Source organism: Sus scrofa, chromosome 17 (assembly GCF_054392235.1).
Source record: "Sus scrofa isolate SSC_HxYL_T2T_F1_AM1 chromosome 17, Sscrofa_HxYL_maternal_Yorkshire_Landrace_v2.0, whole genome shotgun sequence".
NCBI classification, from domain to species: Eukaryota; Metazoa; Chordata; class Mammalia; order Artiodactyla; family Suidae; genus Sus; species Sus scrofa.
The window spans coordinates 65,269,146-65,293,677 of NC_139399.1; the positions used below are offsets into that span (position 1 = coordinate 65,269,146).

The following is a 24,532-nucleotide window of genomic DNA, read 5'->3' on the forward strand; positions in this document are numbered from 1 at the left end:
CATCTGAAAAATCCCCTTCCTGAACCTCCCCCAGCCCTCGGTGAAGTGCTCTGTGCATCCTTCTTCAGAAGTGGGAGATGTGGAGTTCCCGTTGTGGCTCAGCAGTTAACGAATCCGACTAGGAACCATGAGGTTGTGAGTTCGATCCCTGGCCTTGCTCAGTGGGTTAAGGATCCGGTATTGCCGTGAGGTGTGGTGTAGGTTGCAGACGCGGCTCGGACCTCCATATGCCATGGGAGTGGCTCAAGAAAAGGCAAAAACACCAAAAAAAAAAAAAAAAAAAGAAGAAGAAGGAAAATAAGTGGGCGATGTGTAGCCTTTCTCCGTGGTCCCCAAGGCTGCACTAGGCCTGAGGGCAACCCGGGAGACGTCTAAGTAATTTTACTGAAGGTGAACAAAGATTGAGATTCCTCTGGCCACTGTAACAAATTACTGCAGATTTAGTGGCTTAAAACAACCTCTTTTTTTTTTTTTTCTTTCCCGTACAGAGATCTGAAGTCAGAAATGAGTCTCCTAGGGCTAAGGTCAAGGTGTCAGTGGGCTGTGTTTCTTTCCTGAGGCTCCAGGGCAGAGTCTGTTTCCTTGACTCTCCTGATTTCTAGGAGCTGCCTGCATTCCTTGGCTTGTGGTCTCCTTCCCCTCCTTCAAAGCCAGCCACCCAGCACCTTCCAGTCTCTCTGCTGACGCTGACGGTCCAGCCTGCCTCCCAGAGGGACTCCTGTGATGACCTGAGCCCACCTGCATCCAGGATAATCTCTCCATCTCAAGATCCTTAACTTCATCACTTTTGCCACAGAAGGTCGTGTATTCACAGGTCCCAGGGCACAGGACGTGGACAGCTGTGGAAGTCACCACGTCACACCTTCCACAGAAGTCATCCCATTTCGTCCCCTGACCCCTGGTCCTTGATCCAGACCACCCACATGAGAACATGCTTTGTGTCGCAGACTGGAACTCGCAGTGGGTTGAAACAGAGTGGAGTTCCTACAAATGCACGCAGGTGCACACACACACACAGCCTTCTTCTTGCATTTTCCCGGTCGTCTACAGTGTATGGCACACATACAAGTTCCTTCATTCATTCAGTAAACACTTCTGAAGTGTATTCTCTGTGCCAGGCATTGAACTTAACACTGAGGGTGTGACAGAGCTGCAGACAGACAAGTCCCCCTCATGGGGCTTACGGTCCAGTGTGGGACATAAACATTGAACCAGTAAGTCCTAATTCACTAATTAATCCATCCAACCAGCACTTACTAAAGGCCTGATATATACCAGCCCTGTGCTAAGCTCTAGTGAAAGGGACAGCCTCAGCCCTGGTCCCCACGGAGTGTGCATATTCTAATGCAGAAGCAGGCAGCGACAGGGGAGGATTGGATGGGAGGAAGGGCCAACCAAGAACAGAGGTGTGGACAAGAGGAAAGGGGAGAGGTGGTATATACCAGTTAGTGACTGCTGCATAACAAACCGCCCCAGAATTCAGTGATGTCAACATCAACCACTTACTAGTTCTTACAGGTGGATGGATTGGCTGGAAAGCTCTGCTGATCTAGGATGGTCTCCACTGCTCAGGGCTGGGCTTGAACTTGAGCCTGTGGTCAGCTGGAGAGAGAGGTGGAGGGCCAGCTAGTCTAGAATGACTGGCCCACATGAAGGGTGGTGGCTGGGGTGAGAGGGGTGCCAGGGGCGCCAGGGGCCCCAGTGGCTCGTCCTGCAGCCGGCCGGCTCAAAGCTGGTTTACCAGCTGGAGGGGCGGGGGCACAAGAGTGGGAATGGACGTGTGCAAGGCCCCGTGGCCTGGGGCTGGCACAGCTTCTCTTCCACCACCCGCTTCTGGAAGGCTTGTCCAGAGCAAGTCACCGGCTGGTCCAGATTCCAAGAGGGTGGGACAGACCCCACCTGCTAGTGGGAGGTGCGACACAGTGATGGTGCCGAGGGTGAGGCTCGAGGGAGTGCTGGGGCCACTGAGTCAGCCACTGCCAGGAGGAGGAGCGCGGGCACCGCCTGGGGCTTCTACTCCTCCCGGAGCCTCTGTCTGCGGGAGAACCTCCAGCATCGCTTGTGCTCCAGGTCCAACCGCGGTGGGAAATCCTTCCCTGGCAAGGTCTCCCTGCTCCTGCATCCTTTCTCATTCCAGCCCAGGTCACCTTGGCTGGACAAACCAGCCTCCATGGGGCCAAGGAAAGACCCACCGGGCCCCGGGTGGCCCATGCCGCCCCCGCACTGCCAACTCAAGGGAACCAGAGGCTCTCTCGGCTGGGCTCTTATTTTTTCACCCGCCAAGTCATCAAAGCTTCCTGGAAATAGCCAGCAGAGCCCCTGGCCCTTCCACAGAGCTGGTGTCTGGCTTGGCCTGACCAGCAAGGATCTTTCTGGATGTGCAGTATATTCTGACCTCTAGTTCAACCCGGTGTGAGTGAGTGTGTGAGGCTGACAAAGGCCCGGCAAGGTCCCCTGAGCTGCTTTGGGGTGAGGCCCCTGGCCTTGGGGCCAGCCCTTCCCCGTGATCTCAGTGCCCCCTCCCAGTCCCCACAGAGCTGGCGGGTGGGGGGAGGCTGCAGGGCGGCCATCCGGGAAAGTCACAACGTCGGAGGAGAAGATGCTGGGAGCCGAGGCCCCCACACAGGGCCGGGGTCCCGGTCCGTTCCAGTGGGTATGTACATTGCAGCTGTTCTTGGGGTGGCTCTAGTGCCAGGTGACCTGGGTTCCTCACCTGCCACCCAGCGCTCCGTGATATGGGCAAGTGGCTTAACCTCTCTGGGCGCGCACTGGTCCTCTGCAAGAAGGGGTTAAGATTGCCTGATCCAGTGACCCTCAGGAAAGAGGAGGCTCAAAGTACCCAATAAATATTAGCTCTGATGGTTCTTGCGGGCTGGGCACACCTCGGGAACTTGGAAGGCGCAGAGAAGAAGCACCCCGCCCAGCCCGGCGATGAGAAAGCTGTGTTCCAGTTCCATTCTGGGGCTGAGAGCCTCAGGGACACACCCTGGAAAAGAGGGCTCATCTCCTCTGTCCACGAGGAGCACGGCCAAGGCCGCCGGCTGTGCCCAGGGCCGCCCAACTCGGGGGCGGGGCTCAGTCTGAGAGTACGCCAGGCAGCCAGCACCCACCAAAGATATCCAGCTGAGACCCGGGCAGGAATGTCCCTGCACTGAGCAGCACCCCTTAAAATCAGAGGCAGAGGAGAATACTGTTAAGACGCCAACTCGTCTATGGAGAGAGGGTTCCCCGAAGGTGAGGTGACACCCACGGACCAGGAAGCCATGGGAGTCAAGGCACCCAAAGGAGACAATGGTGCACCTGGTCCCCGAGCTTCCCAAGTGCCCCCCGTCCCTGGTGAGCCTGGAACCGTAGGTCCCATAGGTCCCTGTGGTTCCCTGACCCCCTTGGCAAGAATGGCAAAGTTAAAAAGCTTTGTAGCCCTGGTGAAAAGGAAGCTCCTGGTCAGAGGGGTCCCCATGGTGAGAGAGGTCACACTGGACCCCCTGGCCCTGCTGGTGCTTGTGGAAATGGTGATGCTACTGGTGCTGCTGCACCCCCTAGTCCCACGGGCCCTGGTGGTTCTTCTGGCTTCCCTGGTGCTGTTGGTGCTGAGGGCGAAGTTGGTCCCCAAGGAGCCCCTCTGGACCTCGGGCAACAGCGTCCCCCCCTCCCTGGTCCCAGGGGCAACAGAAATAAACCTGGCGCTCCTGGCAGCAAAGGAGAGCCTGGCCCCACTGGTATTCAGCCCCATCCCTGCCCCAGCCCTGCTGGAGAAGGCAAGCGAGGAGCCCAAGGTGAACCTGGACCTGCTGGCCGGCCTGGAGCCCCTGGCGAGTGTTGTGGGCCGGGTGCTGCTGGGCAAACTGGAAAGCGAGGTGTTTCCGGACCCCCTGGCACTGTGGGTCCTGCTGGCAAAGATGGAGACGCTGGAGGTCAGGGACCCCCTGGACTTACCAGCCCCGCTCTAGGCAAACCCCTGACAGGGTGTTCCCGGAGCCCTCAGTGCTACCAGCCCCTCTGGAGCAAGAGGGGAGAGAGGTTTCCCCAGCGAGCCTGGTGAGCCAGATGCCCCTGGCCCTGCTGGCTTCGCTGGCCCCCCTGGTGCTGATGGGCAACCTGGTGCTAAAGGCAATGCTGGTCCCCCTGGCCCCTTGGGGCCCCAACGATGCTCCTGGACCCAAAGGTGCTCATAGAAGCGCCGGTCCTGCTGGGGCTACTGGTTTCACCACATAGGCTGCGTAATCTCTAAGATGGCTGGGAAAATAATGTTGATCTGAGGGACACTGGCTTACAGCCCTCCCCGCAAGGGACAGTTGTCAGGTGTTTTACTCCTTCTCTAGGCAGGCCTCCGCCCTGTCTCAGCAGGGAGTAGCTACCGAACGGGTCTTCACCCAATGTCCCCTTTAAGCATAAAGGGGTGAAACCCCTGGAGGGGGGATGACAGGGATGGAGTAGCCACAGGTAGCTGTAGAAGTCCCACTAGAGGATCATAGGTAGAGAGGGACATCCAGGGGACTTTGGGGGATCACGGTAAGTTAATCACCGCGCAAAAAAGCCATCAGCACAAGGCAGGCTTGCTTGACTAGTGGAGGAGTGAGAATGGCCTCAGGTGGTTGGGTGGGGGATGGATGAAGCCTGCATCCAATGCAGACGAAGGGCAGGAGTTTGAGTTTGGAATACACACCTTACCGGATACCCAGGAGCTACCACTCCCAGAAAGGAAGAGGCGGTCTTTTCCCACCCCAACTCCCCTTGGAGGATAAAACTGTAGCCCACCCAATCCTGGGGGCATAGGCTCCTTGCCTGCCTGCTTGCACCTCTCACAAGCGTCCTATCTTAATAAATCTATTTCTTGGAGTTCCCTTCGTGGCGTAGCGGAAACGAATCCGACTGGGAACCATGGGGTTGTGGGTTCCATCCCTGGCATTGCTGTGAGCTGTGGTGTAGGTCGAAGACGTGGCTCGAATCTGCTGTTGCTGTGGCTGGGGTGCAGGCCGGTGGCTATAGCTCCGATTGGACCCCTAGCCTGGGAACCTCCACATGCCGCGGGTGTAGCCCTAGAAAAGGTGAAAAGACAAAAATAAAATAAAATAAATCTATTTCTTGCCCATCACTTTGTCTCTAACTGAATTCTTTCTGCACAGAGACATGAAGAACCAGAACCTTGGTGAGCCCAGACATCAGGTGAGTGATTCTAATTTAAAATGTGGGTTCAAGTCCCAGTCTGGGTTTAGGCTGCTAGTGCTGTCAATTTCAGAACCGTCCCTACTTCAGCTACTGCAAGAGGAATGGGGTCTAGGGTTGCCAGATTTAGCAAATAAAAATACAAGACTCCCTATTAATTGTGAGTTTCAGATCAATAAGAAATCACGTTTTAGTAGAAATATGTCCCATGTGACATTTGGGACATATTCATACTGTAACATTATTTGCCATTGATGTGAAGTCCAGCTCTGTCTGGTTGTCCTGAGTTTTATCTGGCGGTCCCAGCAGGACCATGGAGTACAGAACGTGGGCTCTAGGCCCAGATGGGCCAGGGCCAGGGCACATTCAGAGCATCACAGATGCACATCCTACACCCAGAACAGCCCGGGTTTCTCTTGTGCCAGATGTAACAACTCAAATGTGATCCTGTTTTCTGTTTGAAAGAATAATAAGAGTATCAACTACCATACATTACGGGCTAACTTTGTCCCAGACCATGTGCAAAGCTATTCACTTATTTCTTAACCCCTTTAATCTCCACAACAATCTTTCGAGGTCAATGTACCAGTTGGGATCAAGTCCCATATAAGAGACAGAAAATCCAAACTATCTGTGGTTTGCAGAAATTTCAAAAATTCAGAAATAAGCAAGGCAAGGCTGGGATTGGTGGACCCCCTCTCTTTGCTCCTAGTCTACCATGTGTGATTTCCATTCCTAAGGTCACACCATGGCCCAAAATGGCCGTTGGAGATCCAGCCATTACATAAAATTCCAGCCAGCAAGGAGGAAGAAGCCACAAGGAAGGGCATACCTCCTTCCTAAGGACTATTTCTTGAAGTTGCATGAACATACCCATTTATGAAGCTGAATTCTGTCAGGTGATTTCTGTGTCAGCAAAGTTGTAATATATAGTTTTTATTCCAGCTGGTTACAGGACTGGTTAACAATCAGAGTTTTTCTTGCTAAGGGAGAAGGGGGAAGGCACAGGGAGAGATAATTAGCAGATGTTGCCACAAATTGATAACTATTATTATCCTCATTTTTAGGAGAAATCGAAGCACAGGAAGATTAAATAAGTTACCCAAGGTCACTCAGCTGACAGCCTGCCCCCAGAGCCTGTGACATAACCACTATCATGTCATTCGACTTAATTAGACTTCATAAGTGCCTTGTAAGTAGGATCTAATGATTGGCAAATCCTATTTTTTGAAATATGACATTCAAACAAATCGTGGGTATTCAATATCAGCCCTTTGTGAAACACTCTAATAATTTTAGCAAATGTGGGAAAACTTGAGCAAAAAACTGTTTAAATGACAACACGCAGAGATGTGAAGGAGAACAGACCAGCTTTTACAAGGATCAGTGGTCCTGTCCGGGGCGGTGGGGGCGGTGGGGGGCCCCATTCCATTAAGGACTCAGCTGAACCAGCATCATCAAAAAGCAGAGACGAATGTATAAAGCAGGACAGTGGCTGGTGGGGAGGGGAGGGGAGGCTTGAAATCCGTGAGTGTAAAAGTTTGAGCACGTGGGTGTGAATGAATATTAAGTGGCTCTGTGGGTCTAAGAAACACAGCTCAGCAACACCCTGCAATGTCTTTTTGAACTCTTGGAGTGCGGTGAAGTGGCCTTGGGAATGAGAAAATTCTCCAAGAGAAATATTATTTGTATTTCGTGGTGGTAAAATGAATAGCCCTCCCCCACCCCAAACCAGAGGAAGAGAAATGTGAAACATGTAACTGAGAAGCTGGGCTACAGGTGGGAGGGCCTGACTCCCAGGTAAGGCTGCCTGGGGGCGCTGCAGGCTGGTCTAGAGGCCGAGCCGGCCGACTGTTGGGAGAAACATCCTGAAATTCCACGGCCTCATTGATCATCCTCCTGCTAGGATTAGGTTTTCTTTCTTTTTTGGTCTTTTTAGGGTCACACCTGAGGAATATGGAAGCTCCTAGGTTAGGGGAGCCACAGCTGCCCACCGAGGCCACAGCCATAGCAACGCCAGGTTTGAGCCATGTCTGCAACCTATAACGCAGCTCATGGCAACGCCAGACCCTTAACCTACTGAGTGGGACCAGGGATCGAACCCATGTCCTCATGAATCCTAGTCGGGTTCGTGACCGCTAAGCCACAATGGGAATGCTATAGGATTAGGCTGATCACAAAATCATGGCTTCATAGAATGCAAAAAAAAAAAAAAAAAAAAAAAAACAGAATTTCAAAACCATCTAGGCCTCCGAATTCAGCAGGGTCTTATCTTGGGGTGCCTACCCCCTTCATTGGCAGTGGCTGCCAGAGCACTGCACTGAGCAAATGCAGGAGCTAAAGCTGAATCCAATGAGATGGAATGCTCTGCTGTGATTGATTGGTTATGTCTGCTGTGGCCACAGACTTGTACAGGAGACGCCTGCGTGCCATGCTTTCTGACTCTGACCTTGGGGAAGCCCTTCATTTTATACAGGAGGTAAATGAGGCTTTTTAAGGGAAAGCAAATTGCCCTGAGCCTTTGGCAGCTGAGGGAGAATGAGAGGTCAGTTCCCCTGAATTTTAGTCCTGACTTCCTTTTACCATTAGCATGAGGTTGGCAACTGGAATTTTCTCCAGAGCCATTCCTAACGGGTGTCCTCATGCACCTCAAAGAGGAAAATCTCTGTCCTTCCAAGGAAATCCATTTCACTTTTCTGTGACGTGCATTCGGCTCTGAGCAAGGCGCCATTAGAAGATGGAGATGCTAGATATTGGTGGTCAACCTTCTTTCTTGGGCGATACTAACCGAACTCTTATGAGCTGCTGCAACTGATAACGCCCCGACCACAGCGGCTTAACGCAGGGTGGCAGACTGAACCAGGGCTCCTCAAAGATCACTGTGTCCTGCTCGCTTTAGCAGCACCTGTACTAAAATTGGAACGAAGCAGAGAAGATGAGCCCTGTGCCAGGATGACATGCAAATTTGGGAAGCGTTCTACATTTTTAAAAAATCACCGTGTCCTCATTTCCAGAAACTGTATGATACTTTACGTGACAAAGGGATTTTATAGATGTGATTGAGGTGATTAAATTAAAGATTATCCTGGATGATCTAGGTGAGCCTGAGGGTCCTCATAAGAGGCAACATGAGGGAGTTCCCGTCGTGGCACAGTGGTTAACGAATCCGACTAGGAACCATGAGGTTGCGGGTTCGGTCCCTGCCCTTGCTCAGTGGGTTAACGATCCGGCGTTGCCTTGAGCTGTGGTGTAGGTCGCAGACACAGCTTGGATCCCGTGTTGCTGTGGCTCTGGCATAGGCCGGTGGCTACAGCTCTGATTAGACCCCTAGTCTGGGAACCTCCATATGCCGCGGGAACGGCCCAAGAAATGGCAAAAAGACAAAAAAAGAGGCGACATGAGGATCAGAGTCAAGAAGGAGATACGAAGACAAAAGAAGAGAGAAAGATTTGGAGATCCTGTGTTCCTGGGTCTGCGGAGAGAGGAGGAAGGCAGGAAAGGCAGGTGCCTCGAGAAGCTGGCGAGACAGGAAACAAGCGCCCCTCTGGAGCCCCGGGAAGGCAGGCAGGCCCATCCACACCTTGAATTTCAGGCCTCCGACCTCCGGAACTGTAAGATACACATTCGCGCTGTTGAGGGCCCTTGTCTTTGGGGTAGTTTGTTGCAGCAGCCACAGGAAATGCGTACACACAGGGAAAGTTTGCTTCTTGCTCTTAGGTCCCTCGACAGAGGAGGCCAATCAATGAAGGGTGTTTTTCCCCAAGTCATGATCAGGCCCTTCCCATCGTGAGGCTCTGTGGCCCTTAGGACTCCAGCCGGCCGTGGAGAAGCCGAGAGAAGGTGAGGGCAGGGGTCCTATGGGAGGTCCCAGGTGCCAGGCACGGACAAGCTCTCTGCCTGCCCTGCAGTGGGTGAACCAGTCACGCCACAGCACCAGGCTGCAGTGGCTCCTGGGAGCCCAAGAGGAAAACCAACAGGATTTGATGAACACGTGGCATTGTCTCTACACTCGCTCAGCTCCTTCCTGCTCCTTTGCCGTAGCCCCTCCCCTAATTCCTAGGTTCTCAAGAGTCGAACAGGCCAGGCTCTGTTCCCAGCGTGCCACCCAACCACCACGAACAAGGCATGGGGCCTCTCTGACCCACTGTGTCTTCGTCTATAAATGGCGGGCGGGGAGAACAATTATTGTTACAATTGCGAATATGTTATAGAATTATTATAGGCGTATTATTATACAGCTCGAAAAGTTAAATTCGATGATGGGGTACAAAATAAAAACAGCCTGGGGCATCCTCAGAATTGCAGATGGACTTCTTAAAATTACAGACACCGGGCACCTCGTGGGGTGGGGCCCTCTGTGTGTGATGATTCTGCAGCTGGATTATTACTGCTCATTCCAAAGGAGAGGTGTCAGGAACCTAAAACCAGCTCTCAAGAAAGGCCCCGATATCAGTCACTGAAGACAGCGTGAGCATGATGCCAGGAGCACTTGCCTTGAACACCTGACCTCCAGCCTCGAAAACAAAACGCCATTCTCCGTGGAAGAAGCCAGACAGCAAAGGCCATGAAGTGCGTGATCCCATTTGTATGAAATGTCTGGAAGAGGTAGACCCAGAGACACAGAGGGTTTATTAGTGGTTGAGGCCAGGGCAGAGGGAAGCGAGAAAGACTGCTTCATGGGTGCGGGGTTTCCTTTCGGGATGATGGCAGTGTTTGGAGTTGCATTGTCAGTGTACCGAGGGCCAGGGACTCGGCGCTGCAAATGAGGAATTTTACGTTCTATTAATTTTATGTCTGAGGGCATCATCTCCCATTGCGGAAACTTCAGGACACGTTTTGAGGCCACATGCTCCCCAGGAGGTGGGAATTAAGTGGGATGTGCTTCCTGGGCTAACCCACGGCCCCCGCCTGAGGCGGGAACAGTCCCTGTCTGTCCAGGAGCTGAGATGCTTGCCCCCACCCCCAGCCTCTGGTCCCCCAGCTGCTGGAGGGGTCAGGGGTCAGCAGCCACGGCTCTCAGCAGTCTCTCTCTTTCTCTGGGACTTGCCCTCAGCCGAAGAGAACCATAGTACCAGCATCAGATCCCCAGCCCAGGACGGCAGCCAAGCAGCCCATGGACAGCTTAATAGGGGCTTAGAGGCGGGGTCCCTTGCTCAATATGGGACAACTCTGTGGGAGCATCCCAGCTCCAGAGACCCATGGGACGGGTCAAGCCCCTGCGGCCACCGTGTCATCATTCCAGTTGTCCACCCCAGCTCGCTATCCTGGAACCTCACCCTCCACCCGCCGCAGGCAGATCTCCCACTCAGACACCTGAGACACTCTCCAAATATGAGTCAGGCATCACAATCCAGAGGCAGCCCCCCCTCCCCCCGGGGGATGTTCCCCATCCGGGGCCCAGGTGGCGATGTCTGCAGATGTTTGGGTTGTCACCGCTCAGGGGTCTCTGGTGGGTGCAGCCCGGGGGCGCCGCTTCACACTCTATCTGGTGCAGGACGCCTGGCCTCGCCCAGAGGACCAAGCTGCTCCAATGTCACCAGCGCAGAGGTTGAGAAATGCGGTGCTGGAACATAAGCCCAGTGTCCTTTTCTGCCCCCGTCTTACTCTACTCCCAGCACCTGAGAGGGTGCCAGGTGCAGACCAGCTGCTCAGTTAGAATCGACGACCGAGTGAGTGCCTTTGGAAACCAGTCATGGCAGAGCCACCTCCGCTCAGGTCAAGTCTCCCTGGAACAGGCATTGTCCAGGCTTCCCATTCCTTGGAGTCCAGGGCTCTTGACCTTGGAGTTCGAGGCTTCCCATCACCCGGCTTTTGCCTGTTGTTTGGCCTCATTTCTTTTCTTTCGCTTTTTAGGGCCACACCTGCAGCATATGGAAGTTCCCAAGCCAGTGGTCCAGTCGCAGTTGCAGCTACTGACCTACACCACAGCCATAGAGACACCGGATCTGAGCCAAGCTACACCACAGCTCACGGCAATGCCGGATCCTTAACCCACTGAGTGAGGCCAGGGATCCAACCCGCATCCTCATGGATCCTAATTGGATCTGTAACCTGCTGAGCCACAGGGGAACTCCGTGGCCTCATTTCTCCTCCTCCTCCTCTCCATCATCTCAGAGCCTTGCTGGTCTTCCTGGTCCTCAGGTGAGCTGAGCACGCCCACACCTGAAGAGCACTGAGCCCGAGTGACAGTCCCTCCTGAGATGAAAGCTGTCCCCCTTCTGGGCACTCTTGCCCCCAGCATCTCTTTGCTGCATTGCCCTTACTGCCATGTACGAACCCTTTCTTTGCTTGTTTATTCCGTTGGTTCTGTGTCACCTCCCGGTGTCACCTCCCGGGCCTCACCGTCTGGTGCAGTCTGTCTCTGCTTCCGTCTGGTCCCCAGTTGGCCAGAGGGCAGCACACAGTAGATAATAAATAACCGTCTGCGGACTGAACAAAGAGAGGAGCTGGCAGAACAATTTCTCCTTTGGACTTGGGACGCCCGGGACCACTGGTGACCTTGACATGGTGGAAGTTCAAGACTGAGGGAAAGAAGGAAAGGTCAGCCTGAAGGTGCTCCCTGGCAGCTGGAACTCCTAGAGTTGAACTTCCCCAGCCAGCTCCCTTCTGAGTGGGAAGAGGGAGAAGGCAGGACTGAGGGAGTACCAGGATTAGCCCAGGAAGTTTCAGGGTGGAGAGGGCACGAGGGGTGTGTTTTCACAGGGTGCTGTCAGCCCCACTCCCCGCATCAAAGGCCTCTTGGTACCACCCCCAGGAACAAGGCTCCTGATGACTAGAGACCCCAGAGGCGTTTAGACCTCCCGCAATGCTCCCTTTTGTTTGGGCCCCCTAAGGTCACGTGTTTTCCAGGGCCCGAAGATAAACTGCTAGATTCATGGGGCCAGTTTTACTCCCCCCAGAAAAGAAAACAAAAGCACAACACTCTGCCTTGGGAAACCTACTTGTGTTTCTCACGGAGGTGCCTCCCTTCTGCCTGGAGGTGACATGGCCAGGCCCGGGGAGGAAACGGAGCCCATCGCACGTGGAACGGCACAGACTGCAGCTGTTCCGAGGCCACGCTCTGCAGCCACGAAAGGGCGTGTTAACCACGTTCACTGACCTGGAGAGACAGACCTTCGTTTTATGTGCAAAGGGAGCTCTTGACGAGATTAACAAGGACTCTAGCAAATGCTGCTCTGGGCCCACGCATATCCCCTTGGCCTTCACGCTCCCTGGATGTGTGACCCCAGCTGCTTCCAGTGCCCCTGGGGTCACTCTCGCCTTGGCCACCCGGGACGCAGAGAGGAGAGAAGCCCCTCGTGTTCTTTTCCTATCACTCCCCAAACAAATTACCACCATCTTTTTTGGCTACAACAGTAACACCTTATTGCTGACAAGCTGCTGCCCCTTCTGCAGGTCAGGCATCAGATGGGCTTCAGGTCTCCAGAGGCCAAAATAGAGGTGTCAGCAGGGCTGCACTGCATGCTAGAGGCTCAGGGAAGAATCTGTTTCCAATTCATCAAGTTGCTGGCTCGATTCAGCTCCTGGAGGCTCGTCTGGAGCCTGCTTTGTTCTCCTGCTTGGAATGCCATCCCATAAGGATGCTTGACTTGGAAGCTTGGCAGCCATTTTGCCACTGCGAGACAACAAAGCACAGGGTTGGGAGGCCAGAAGGAGCCCAGGCAGAGGCCACTGCTGATGTTATGTCATGAAACCAATCCTGGAAGTGTCTCTCTCCAGATGATTGGTGGGGTTACTAAATCTATTATGTAAGCTATGTCGAGAGTGTTCTGTTCTTTGCTGACAAAAGCATTTCTAACAGATACGTGTGATGGTTGTGTTCTGTTGGATTATTGCTGAGCATCAGTCACTCCCCTCTCCATCCTATGGGCAGAATATCCCTCCCCACGTGGTTTCCTGTGGACTTGGCCATGTGACTTGCATTGGCCAAGGAACATCAGTGGATTGACAGAAGCAGCGGCCTTCAAAGTGCATGCGTGCTTGGGCCTGGCTCGTGGACCCCAGGGACCCGTGAAGAGAGGCCTCTCCCCGGGGTCAGCTGCTACCCTCAGTCTGGGCCCCAGAACAAACACATATGGAGCTGAGTAAGACCAGCCCAGCAGACTGCCAGCCTGAAGCAGAGCCCAACAGAGCCCAGCAGGGCCCAGCAGAGCCCAGTAGCACCCAGTAGAGACTAGCAGAGCCCAGGAGAGACCAGCAGAGCTACATTCAACCCGTCGGACTGCTTTGAGCCACTGCGTTTAGGGATGGTGTGTCACGTGGCGTTGTTGTGTCCGTGGCTGACACAGAGGTGAACACGTAGAGGTCTGTGCAGAACTCTTTCCCCAGGACTCCCAAAGTCGGGGAGAGGGGCGAACCTCTTATTCCTTTGACGGTCCAAGAGCACGGAAAGCCTGTGCCAGCCACCCGTAGAGGAGGATCTGGTGAACGGGCCAGCTCCCAGCCTTCTCCGGAGACACTCAGAGGAGCAGGTGCCGAGGTCATGTCTGCCTGGTGTGCTGGGAGCCTCCCAGAGTGTCCTCGGCCCTGTACCCCATAGCATCCAAAGAAGGCTCTCTGTGGGCCGTCGGGCTGCTCTGCCGGGTGGGTCCAGGGACACAGCACCTGGCGAGGCTTCACTCGCAAGATGCAGACAGCATAGGTGCAGCTGCTGAGAACCGAGGACCAGGGCAGAGGCAGACAGGGAGGGGCGGGACCAGCAGGTACCCAGGGCACCCAGCCCAGCCTGGACCGGATGCCACACGCACACCTGGGGCCACCTGAGCGCAGCCATGCTCCAGGTAAAGGAGGGACCCAAGTCCCTAAAATTAAAGTTCTTCCACGAGGCACAGGAGGCTTGGAAGAGAAACCAGTTTCAGTTAGAGTTACCGTCCTTGCATAGCCGAGATGGGAGACTCAAATTCACGTTCCTTATAGAGAATTTATTCAGTCCCTGGGTGAAGCGCTCAGCTTGCTTCAGTTTGGCATGGCCCAGTTCCCCTTGGGCTAAATCAGGGTTGGCAAAGCAGGACTTGTGGGCCAAACCCAACCCACCGCCTGCTCTTGTACGTAAAGTTTTATTGGAACAGTCGTTTGTTTACCTATTTTCCAGGCCTTCAGGGGGAGGTAGAGTAGATGCCAGCGAGGGTGTCTGGCCAGCAAAGCTGAAAATATTTATTATCTGGCCCTTTGCAGAAAAACCTTGTCAACCCCTGCACCAAACCGTCCCTGACTCTCTTACCAGCTCCAAATTCTAAATCCTCACCTACCGACTTCTGCTTCCCTCATAGTCATTCAACAAACGCTTGAGAACAGCGCACCCTGCGTTAACAGGAGAAACACTGGCTTTACCAAAGGAAACCCAACCCTTGAGTGGGCCAGGGAACTATTTCCCACATACCACAAAATTCTTCAGACATCCCCCTCCAATTAGCCAACGGGATGTGTCAGGGGCCGCCTGGATCACACAGCAATTGTACCCACCGCTGTCCAAGAAAAATGACGTTTCCTCTTCCCGCTCCCATCCCCCCCACCCCAGCCCAGCCCTTCCTACACTCTCCCCTCACCCCCGTGTTTTGCAGAAGAGGCCGAAATGAAAAGTCGCAGGGTTTGAGCTCCACATGGAAATCTGCTCTGGCTGGACTCCACCCAGCACCCTGGACGCCAGTAGAAATCTGATGTTTGTGGCTATTAATCACAGGCGGAATCTGCAACTTGAGCCCGTGCACCAGAAATGAATGGAAAAAGTGCAACCTGACCACAAAAGTATTATTTTATAAATAAGGCCCTTCAGTAGTGGTTAATTGGATACACATTTTGCATGATTTGGGGAACATTAAAACGACCTTACTCCAGTTGACAAGCTGGGTTCATGTTACAGCGGTGGCCATTTTCTAGGTGACGGCAGGCCCCAGGTTGCAGATTCTAGCATCGAGACTTTCTTTTCCCCCGAAGGATGTCACTTCTCCACCCCCACCCTTAAAAAAAAAAAAAAACAATTGATTTAGTGTATGTTTAACAGCTCCATAAATCCCTCAACATACCCAAGGCTCATCAAAATTCTGCCAGAAAAGATTTTCACTAAAGCAGATGGCCTGTTTGGGAAACTAATTTGGCAGGCTGTATTTTCCACCCAATTTCCATGAGTTCCTACTGTGTGTCAGCCTACACCGAGCACTGGAAACGACCAAGAGAAAGAGAATATTGAAGGAGCTGGAAGTAGGAGAGAACATTCAGGAAACTAGCTCTGAAGACGGCGAGACACAGGTCGTGCCCCAGTTTGTTCTGAGGTGGTTTAAAATTCACCAATTCCTCATGGGGGCAGGACGGAGTTTCCTCGGAAAGCTAAATATCAATCCTGCAATCCCACTTCTGGGCATGTAGCCGGACAAAAATTTCATTCAAAAAGATACATGTACTCCTAGGTTCACCGCAGCACCATTCACAATAGCCAAGACATGGAAACAACCTAAATGTCCATCGACAGAAGAATGGATTAAGAAGATGTGCTACTGTTGGTGGGAATGTCAACTGGTACAGCCACTATGGAGAACAGTTTGGAGATACCTTAGAAATCTATACATAGAACTTCCACATGACCCTGCAATCCCACTCTTGGGCATCTATCCGGACAAAACTCTACTTAAAAGAGACACGTGCACCCGCATATTCATTGCAGCACCATTCACAATAGCCAGGACATGGAAACAACCCAAATGTCCATCGACAGATGATTGGATTCGGAAGATGTGGTATATATACACAATGGAATACTACTCAGCCATAAAAAAGGATGACATCATGCCATTTGCAGCAACATGGATGGAGCTAGAGAATCTCATACTGAGTGAAATGAGCCAGAAAGACAAAGACAAATACCATATGATATCACTTATAACTGGAATCTAATATCCAGCACAAATGAACATCTCCTCAGAAAAGAAAATCCTGGACTTGGAGAAGAGACTTGTGGCTGCCTGATGGGAGGGGGAGGGAGTAGGAGGGATCAGGAGCTTGGGCTTATCAGACACAACTTAGAATAGATTTACAAGGAGATCCTGCTGAATAGCATTGAGAACTTTGTCTAGATACTCATGTTGCAACAGAAGAAAGGGTGGGGGAAAAATGTAATTGTAATGTACACATGTAAGGATAACCTGATCCCCTTGCTGTACAGTGGGGGAAAAAAATTATAAAAAAAAAGAAGATGTGCTACATATATACAATGGAATACTACTCAGCCATGAAAAGAACACAATAATGCCATTTGCAGCAACATGGATGCAACTAGAGATTCTCTTTTGTCTTTTTTTTTATTTTTAGGGCCGCAACTGCGGCGTATAAAGGTTCCCAGACTAAGGATCTAATTGGAGCTGTTGCTGCCAGCCTATGCCAGAGCCACAGCAATGCCAGATCTGAACCATGTCTGCAACCTATACCACAGCTCATGGCCATGCTGGATCCTTAACCCACTCAACGAGGCCAGGGATGGAACCTGCAACCTCATGGTTCCTAGTCAGATTCGTTTCCACTGTGCCACGATGGGACATCCGGAACTAGAGATTCTTATCCCAAGTGACGTCAAAAAGAGAAAGACAAATACCATATGATGTCACTTAGATGTGGAATCCAAAATATGACACAGACGAACCTACCTACAGAAGAGAAACAGACTCACAGACATAGACTACAGACTTGTGGTTGCCGGGGGGGTGGGGAGAGGGAGTGGCATGGACTGGGATTTGGGGTTGGTGGATGCAAACATGGAATGGATGAGCAACGAGGTCCCACTATACAGCACAGGGCTCTATAGCCAATCACTTGTGATAGAATATGATAGAAGATAATACGAGAAAGAAGAATATACAGCTATGTAGGACTGGGATGCTTTGTTGTACAGCAGAAATTGGCAGAACACTGTCAATCAACTAGACTTTAATAAAAAAAAATTTTAAAATTAAATCTGCCAAACAATAAATAAATTTCACGAATTCTTCATGCAGCTGGAAGATCCAACCCACAACGAGCTTCAAGCGCCATCTCCTGCTCTTCTTGTGCTCTGTGGGGGGTCTGGGGACAGTGAAGGGACACAGCCATGCCTAGAGAGATGGCTGGGCGGTAAGGTGACAAGTTGGGAGCCCAGAAACTTCATAAGTGTTATCACTGATTCCTCAAAGTGACCCCAAAGGCAGGGACCATTATTATTCCCAATTCTCAGATGAGAAAACCAAGTCTCTTGTGTGTCTCACCAGGGTTTCCGTCCAAAAGCTCCTGGCAGGGGGAGAAAATAGCACATAAGCTGGGGACTTAGAGGGCTTCCCAAAGTCACGTGTTGCAAAAGCAAAATTTCTCTGACATTGTGGTTTTTAATGTGAAGTTCTTTTGACATCCCCTTTGATAATATTTCTCAGTCTGTTTTCATAGGAAAATAATGTTTTTAATTGTCACCTAGTAAAATCCCACAAATGCCCCTCCCCCAAGAAAACTTCCAATAAAATTGACTTTGCCAGGGGATGCACTTAGTTTCTTTGGGGGCTTTTCCAAATCCCTCACCGCTGACTTGTACCTGGAGGATAAATATGCTCCACCTCGGAAGCTTGGTCAGAGGGCTGGCAGTCTTTGGCCCTCCGGGTTTATTTGGCCTTTGTCATATTTTTACGTTTTCGCACACACACATACAAATCCGGATTTTTAGGTTCTCTTGGAAAATGGTCTCAAAATAGCTCTAGTGTGTCTCTAAGTAGTGGCAGCTCCTTCAGGCGAGGCATGGGTTCTGTAGTTTGCCCCAGTCCTCACCACTCCCTAATGTCCCATACCTAGATGATGTCACTTGACATATACACTCGTTTGGACTCTGAAGGCACTGAGTGTGGGTTCTTGTCTCGGAACTACTGGTATGTAGGGTTTCAAAGCAACAGAAGCCACAAGAGAAAGAAAGAAAAGTCCATTCACAAAAGAGTCCTGTGGGGCCGTGCCAATGTGGAGGGAGGGAAAAAGCTCAAATGATGCTCAAAGAAGCCTTTTTATTTCCACTCTACCGCTGAGGCTGCTTGGGGTGATGGATTAGAGGAGCTCATTTCCTTTGGTTGGAAAAAAAAAAAAAGTAGAATGCAAAAGAAAAAGGCAGTGTTCAATAAAACATGGAGGTATGACGCAATGGTGCTTGGAACCCGCGGAGTGGAGCTGTTAATTGCTTCCTTCCCCAGAACTGGACGCTGGTTCGCCCCCTCGCGTGGACTTGGACGTGTTTGTCAAAGAAAGTATCAACCTGCCATAACTCTCTGAAATGATACAATCCATCACTTGAAAGTCAGCTAGGATCAACACGTTGTTAACTGTTTGATCTCGCAAGTCAAAATTAATGATAGGTATTTTGCACAAAGAGAAAAAAATGAATGTTAAAAGCCTATTTATGTTAACTAAAGACATCCCTGCAGCATCGGGGTTGAGTTGGAGGCGATTTCCTGCGGCACAGCTGTTCGACGTTTGTGGGTCTGCGGGTGGGTGGCAGCAACCGGTAATGAGAGCCAGACTGAGTGTGCGGGAGCTGCCACGCTGGGGGGGACAGGAATCCTCAAATGGAAAATCCCAGGGACCGCTTGGCCAAAGGGGTGCTGGGTAAAGTTCAGCACAAACTCCTTCAGGGCTCTGGGGCGCGTCGGGGATCCGTTTCTTCATCTGAAAAATGGACCTCATTCATTCATTCTGAAAACACCCAAAGAACCTGGGCTGGGACGGGGGAGCCAGTGGGAAACAGAGCAGGGGCCTGCCTTTGAGGATCCTCCATTCTGGACAAACCGCTTTGACCTGTTAGGAAGCAAGTAGATGGACCATGAACGAGCCACCCTCTGGTGCTGATGATGCTGATAAGAAAACCGACAGGGTGAGATGGGCCCTGAAGGGACACGGATGGCAGTTGGTGGTCGGGGAAGGCCTCTCTGAGGAGGTGACCCTGGAGTCGAGCCCTGGATGAAGCGATGATGGAGGGAGCCAGGCACACTCGCTGGGGCAGAATGTTCCAGGAGAGGCTGAAGCTCGTGCAAAGGCCCTGAGGCAGGACTAGGCTTGGGAGGTGTTCAGGCTACCCCAAGACGCTGGAAGGTGCTGGAAGCAAGGGAGGGATCAGAGTGATGGAAGAAGAGGCTGGGGAGACGGGGACAGCAACGTGTACGGCTCTGGAGGCCGAGAGCCTGGCCGCTGTTCTGAGTGTGGAGGCTGCATCAGCAGAGTCTGAATGGCAGAGTGATGCAATTTGATTTTCACCTGAAGAAGCTCTCTGGCCGGAGACTGGGTGGTGGGCACCAGCGGGGGCGGTGAAATTGGGCGGACCAAGTGCCAACTTTGGGGGGCTCTCCAAAGTTCTCTTTCTGTTTTGTTTTGTTATGGCTACACCTGCAGCATATGGAAGTTCCCAGGCTGAGGATCGAACTGGAGCTGCAGCTGCCTGCCTACGCCACAGCCACAGCAACACGGGCTCCGAGCCCGTCTGCGACCTATACCACAGCTCATGGCAATGCTAGGTCCTTAACCCTCTGAGCAGGGCCAGGGTTCGAACTCCTAACCTCATGAACACTGTGTCAGGTTCTCAACCTGCTGAGCCACAACGGGAACTCCGCCACGGTCTGTTTTTTACGACTGCATTTCTTGCTTCTGCAGAGTTGGAGGTTAGGACATGGGAAAGGCTGGGCAAGTTTAGAACGAGCCGTATCTGAAGAGGGCCAGACGGACACAGAGCTGCTTTCTTGGACAAGTGAGCCCACTTCTCGCCCTTCCCCGCTCTGACCAGGGGAGCTGGCTCGGAGCATCTTTTTTCTTTCTCAGATTCATCACATTTGCTGTGCCCGCCCAAATCAGCGAGGAGTTTTCCGGAGAGGATCAAGGAAGGGCTCCCAAGCTGTCTCATCTCCCCACGTGGGGTAGGTTTCTTGTCCACCAGATAGTTCCTGAGGTGCAAAGGCTGGGAATTGGCGCGGTCGCTGCAGTCCCAGTGTCAGACAGAAAGCCCATCAAAGCTCCACGTCCTAGTAGGAGCGAGGCATGTCTGTGGAACAGAGCAGGAAGCAACTGGCCTCATTTCAAATGTTCCGAGTCAAGTCTATCATCAAATATTGGCTCGAATGAAGATGTTTCTTCCATTTAAAATAATATTTGCATTTTTTATATAATTTTTTATTGTTGATTTACAATGTTCTGTCAATTTCTGCTGTACAGCAAAGTGACCCAGTCATACATATACATATATTCTTTTTCTCACATTATCCTCCATCATGTGCCACCACAAGTGACTAGATAGAGTTCCCTGTGCTACACAGCAGGATCTCATTGCTTATCCACTCCAAATGCCATAGTTTGCATCTACTAACTCCAAACTCCCAGTCCATCCCACTCCCTCCTCCTCCCCCTTGGCAACCAGAAGTCTGTTCTCCAAGTCCATGTAAAATAATATATTTTTTATTTTTATTTTTTGCTTTTTACGGCCGCATCCACGGCATATGGAGGTTCCCAGGCTAGGGGTCGAATCCAAGCTATAGCCGCTGGCTTACACCACAGCCACAGCAATGCAGGATCTGAGCCACGTCTGTGAGCTACACCGTAGCTCACGGCAACGCTGGATCCTTAACCCACTGAGCGAGGCCAGGGATCAAACCTGCAACCTCACGGTTCCCAGTCAAATTCGTTTCCATTGCACCACAGCAAGAACTCCGGTAAAATAATATTTTTTACTGTGAAGGATTTTCACCTGTAGGAGTTTATTCCCGCATTTCACAAAGGCTGTTCTGAACCCCCTAGTGGCATGTGAGATGGTTTTAGGTAGAACACTGACTTGCAATTTACATAGTTTTAACTCTTGGGAAAAATATAACGAGCATATCAAACACGTGACCTAGAATTGCTTAAGTCAAGCCTAAAGTGGATATCCAGGAGCTCCTGGTGGCTCAGCAGGTTAAGGACCTGGCACTGCCACTGCTGTGGCTCAGGTGGCTGCCACGGTGTGAGTTTGATCCCTGACCCACATGCCACAGGCACAGTGAAAAAAAGAGTGTATATTCAAATGAGGCCCAGAAAGGAGGTATATAAAATGTGGACGAAGAATACCATTATATTACGAGTACAGGTGAAAACCATGAAGCGACTGATGTTTGGGGAACCAGATCAGATCAGACAGAAGGACTAGAAATATCTCCGTTTCCTCCCTGAAGTTTGCCCAGAAATGAACATTTTAGTGGCTAAAACCTGGGGACTCACGTCTCATGAACAGTCTTCCTAGAGCAACAGCTTCAATAAGAGCAAACGAGGATGGAGCGAGCCTTGATGTTGTGCCAGACGTGGGCCTAACGACTGCATGTCATCCTCGCAACCCATACAAGCAGGTAAGTCTGAGGCACAGAGAGGTTGAGCCCCTTGCCTGAGGCTCCACAGCCTCTGACTTGGAGGCAGGATTTGACCCCCGGCATTCTGGTTCCCGAGGCCACACACTTGACTCTGCTGTTATTCAAAACCGTATAGAGTGGTGCTGGGACAACTGGACAGCTACATGGAAAGAATGAAATTAGAATACTTCCTAACACCACACACACAAAAATAAACTCAGAATGGATTAAAGACCTAACTATAAGAGCAGATACTATAAAACTCTTAGAGGAAAACATAGGCTGAACACTCTCTGACCTAAACCACAGCAGTATCTTCTCAGATCCACCTCCTAGAATAATGACAATAAAAACAAACAAAAAAACCCAAATGGGACCTAATTAAACTTAAAAGTTTCTGCACAGCAAAGGAAACCCTAAACAAAATGAAAAGGCAACCCACAGAATGGGAGAAAATATTTGCAAATGAAGAGACTGACAAGGGATTAATCTCCAAAATGTATAAACACTCTGGCAGCTCAATACCAAAAAAAAAAAAAAAAAAACAAAGAACCCCATCCAAAAAATGGGCAGAAGATCTAAACAGACAATTCTCCAAAGAAGACATACAGATGGCCAAAAAATACATGAAAAGATGTTCAACATCACTCATTATTAGAGACATGCAAATCAACACCACGATGAGGTACCACCTTACACCAGCCAGAATAGCCATCATCAAAAAGTCTACAAACAATAAATGCTGGAGAGGGTGTGGAGAAAAGGCAACCCTATCACACTGTTGGTGGGATTGCAAACTGGTGCAACCACTATGGAAAACTGCATGGAGATTCCTCAGAAAACTACAAATAGAGTTACCATTTGATCCAGCAATCCCACTCCTGGGCATCTATCCAGAGAAAACCATGACTCGAAAAGACACATGTACTCCGATGTTCATTGCAGCACTCTATACAACAGCCGAGTCATGGAAACAACCTAAATGTGCACCGACAGAGGAGTGGATCCAGAAGATGAGGTGTATATACACAATGGACTATTACTCAGCCATTAAAAGGAAAGAAAGCAACATGCATGGACCTAGAAATGATCATGCTAAGTGAAGCTAGTCACTTAGCATGATAGTCAGATAGTCAGACAATGAGACACCAAGGTCACATGCTCTCACTTACGTGTGGAATCTAAAAAAGGACACAGTGAACATCTTTGAAGGACAGACACTGACTTGCAGACTTTGAAAAACGTATGGTTTCCAAATGGGACAGGTTGGGAGGTGGGGGGTGGGCTGGGGGTTTGGGATGGAGATACTGTAAGACTGGGGTTGTGAAGATTGTTGTACAACCATAAATGTAATCAAATTCATTAGGTTAAAAAACTGTGTAAGTTTCGTAAGTTGTTAAGAGTCCACACTTTCTAGGGTCCCACTTGAACGATTTTCATTATTAAACGGGGGGAAAATGCCACGTGTAAGACTCTTCTTCTTCCTGAAGGAGGAGGACGCACGCACCACGTGATTAACCACCCAGGTTACTGGGCTTTATCATAGGTACTCCCCTGCAATTTCCCTGTTTGGCTTTAATTTCCCTTCAGTCCTCGAGTGCCAGGTAGACTAGGTCGGAGGGGTTCGTGGGGAGGGCTTCCCGGGCCCAGATCGTCAGCTTGTCTGAGCAGGATTTTTGGATGGTGAGGATGGAAGGTTCTAGAACTGTGCAAGTCTTACCCCTTACTCCCTTGGACTTAGATTGGGCTAGTTCTGCTTAGATGCCAGGCCATGTGCAAATGCATCACAGGGGCTGCTTCCTCTCAGACCCGGCTCTTTGGAGGTAGATATTGTTGGGTTTGTGTTTTACTGAGGTCAAGTTCATTTAGTGAAACTCAGCACTTTAACGGTTTCAAAGTGTGCAATTCAGTGGCTTTTCATGCATGGGGCAACCATCACCACTACCTAACTCCAGTCATTTTCGTCCCTCCAGGAAGAGACCTCAGGCCCACCAAGCAGTCGGTCCTTCCTTCCCCCGGCCCCAGCCCCCGAAACCACTCATCTCTTTCCATCTCTATGGAGTTACCAGTTCTGGATAATTCCTAGAAACAGGATCATACCATACGTGGCCTTTTGAGTCTGACTTTGTTCACGTAGCATCTTGGTTCATCTGTGTTGCAGTAGGTAGCAAGACGGCCCTCATTTTTCTGGCTGAATAATAGTCCATGGCACGAATAGGCCACATTTCGTTTATCCATTCATCGGTTATGGGTATTGGGGGTGTTTCCCCTTTTTGGCTACGGTGAGTAATGCCTCTATGGACATTCACCTACCAGTTTTTCTTTGAACACCTGCATTCAATTCTCTTGGGTGTATTATCTAGGAGCGGAACTTCTGGGTCATATGGTGACATGGAGATAAGAGTTTTAAGCCCACTTGACAAATGAGAAGTCTGAGTCACAGTGTAAACTTGCCCACAGTCACTCAGCAGTAAGCATTAGGGCTGGGATTTGAACCAGACCATGAGGGTTAACCACAGGGCTCCCCTGCCCGTCATAACGGGGCCCTGGGAGAACGTGCAGACAGGGCTTATGACACAGATCCTCATTTATTTATGTTAACGTCTATATTTTTTTGGTTTAAAATTTTATCTCATTTAATTTTTTTTAAATTGTTAGGGCTGCACCTATGGAAGTTCCCAGGCTAGGTGCTGAATCAGAGCTACAGCTGCAGGCCTACACCTCACCCACAGAGACTTGGGATCTGAGCTACATCTGCGACCTACACCACAGCTCACAGCAACGCCGGATCCCTAACCCACTGATCGAGGCCAGGGATTGAACCCGCAACCTCATGAATACTAGGCAGATACATTTCCGCTGCACCATGACAGGAACTCCTAATTTTATCTAATTTAAAAGTAATGTGTGCTCTTTGCACCATGACAAATGATTTTTAAAAGCAAGTATGTATCTCCTATAATTTTCCTTCCCTGTAATTTCTTTATTATTTGATTTTGTTTTAGGGTAACATTGGC

General features: G+C 50.8%; 1 pseudogene; it reads left to right on the plus strand.

The window, feature by feature from the left end:
• Window positions 1-8,052: 8,052 nt before the first annotated feature.
• Window positions 8,053-8,153, plus strand: LOC146395399 (U6 spliceosomal RNA; annotated as a pseudogene).
• The last annotated feature ends 16,379 nt before the right edge of the window (window positions 8,154-24,532 follow it).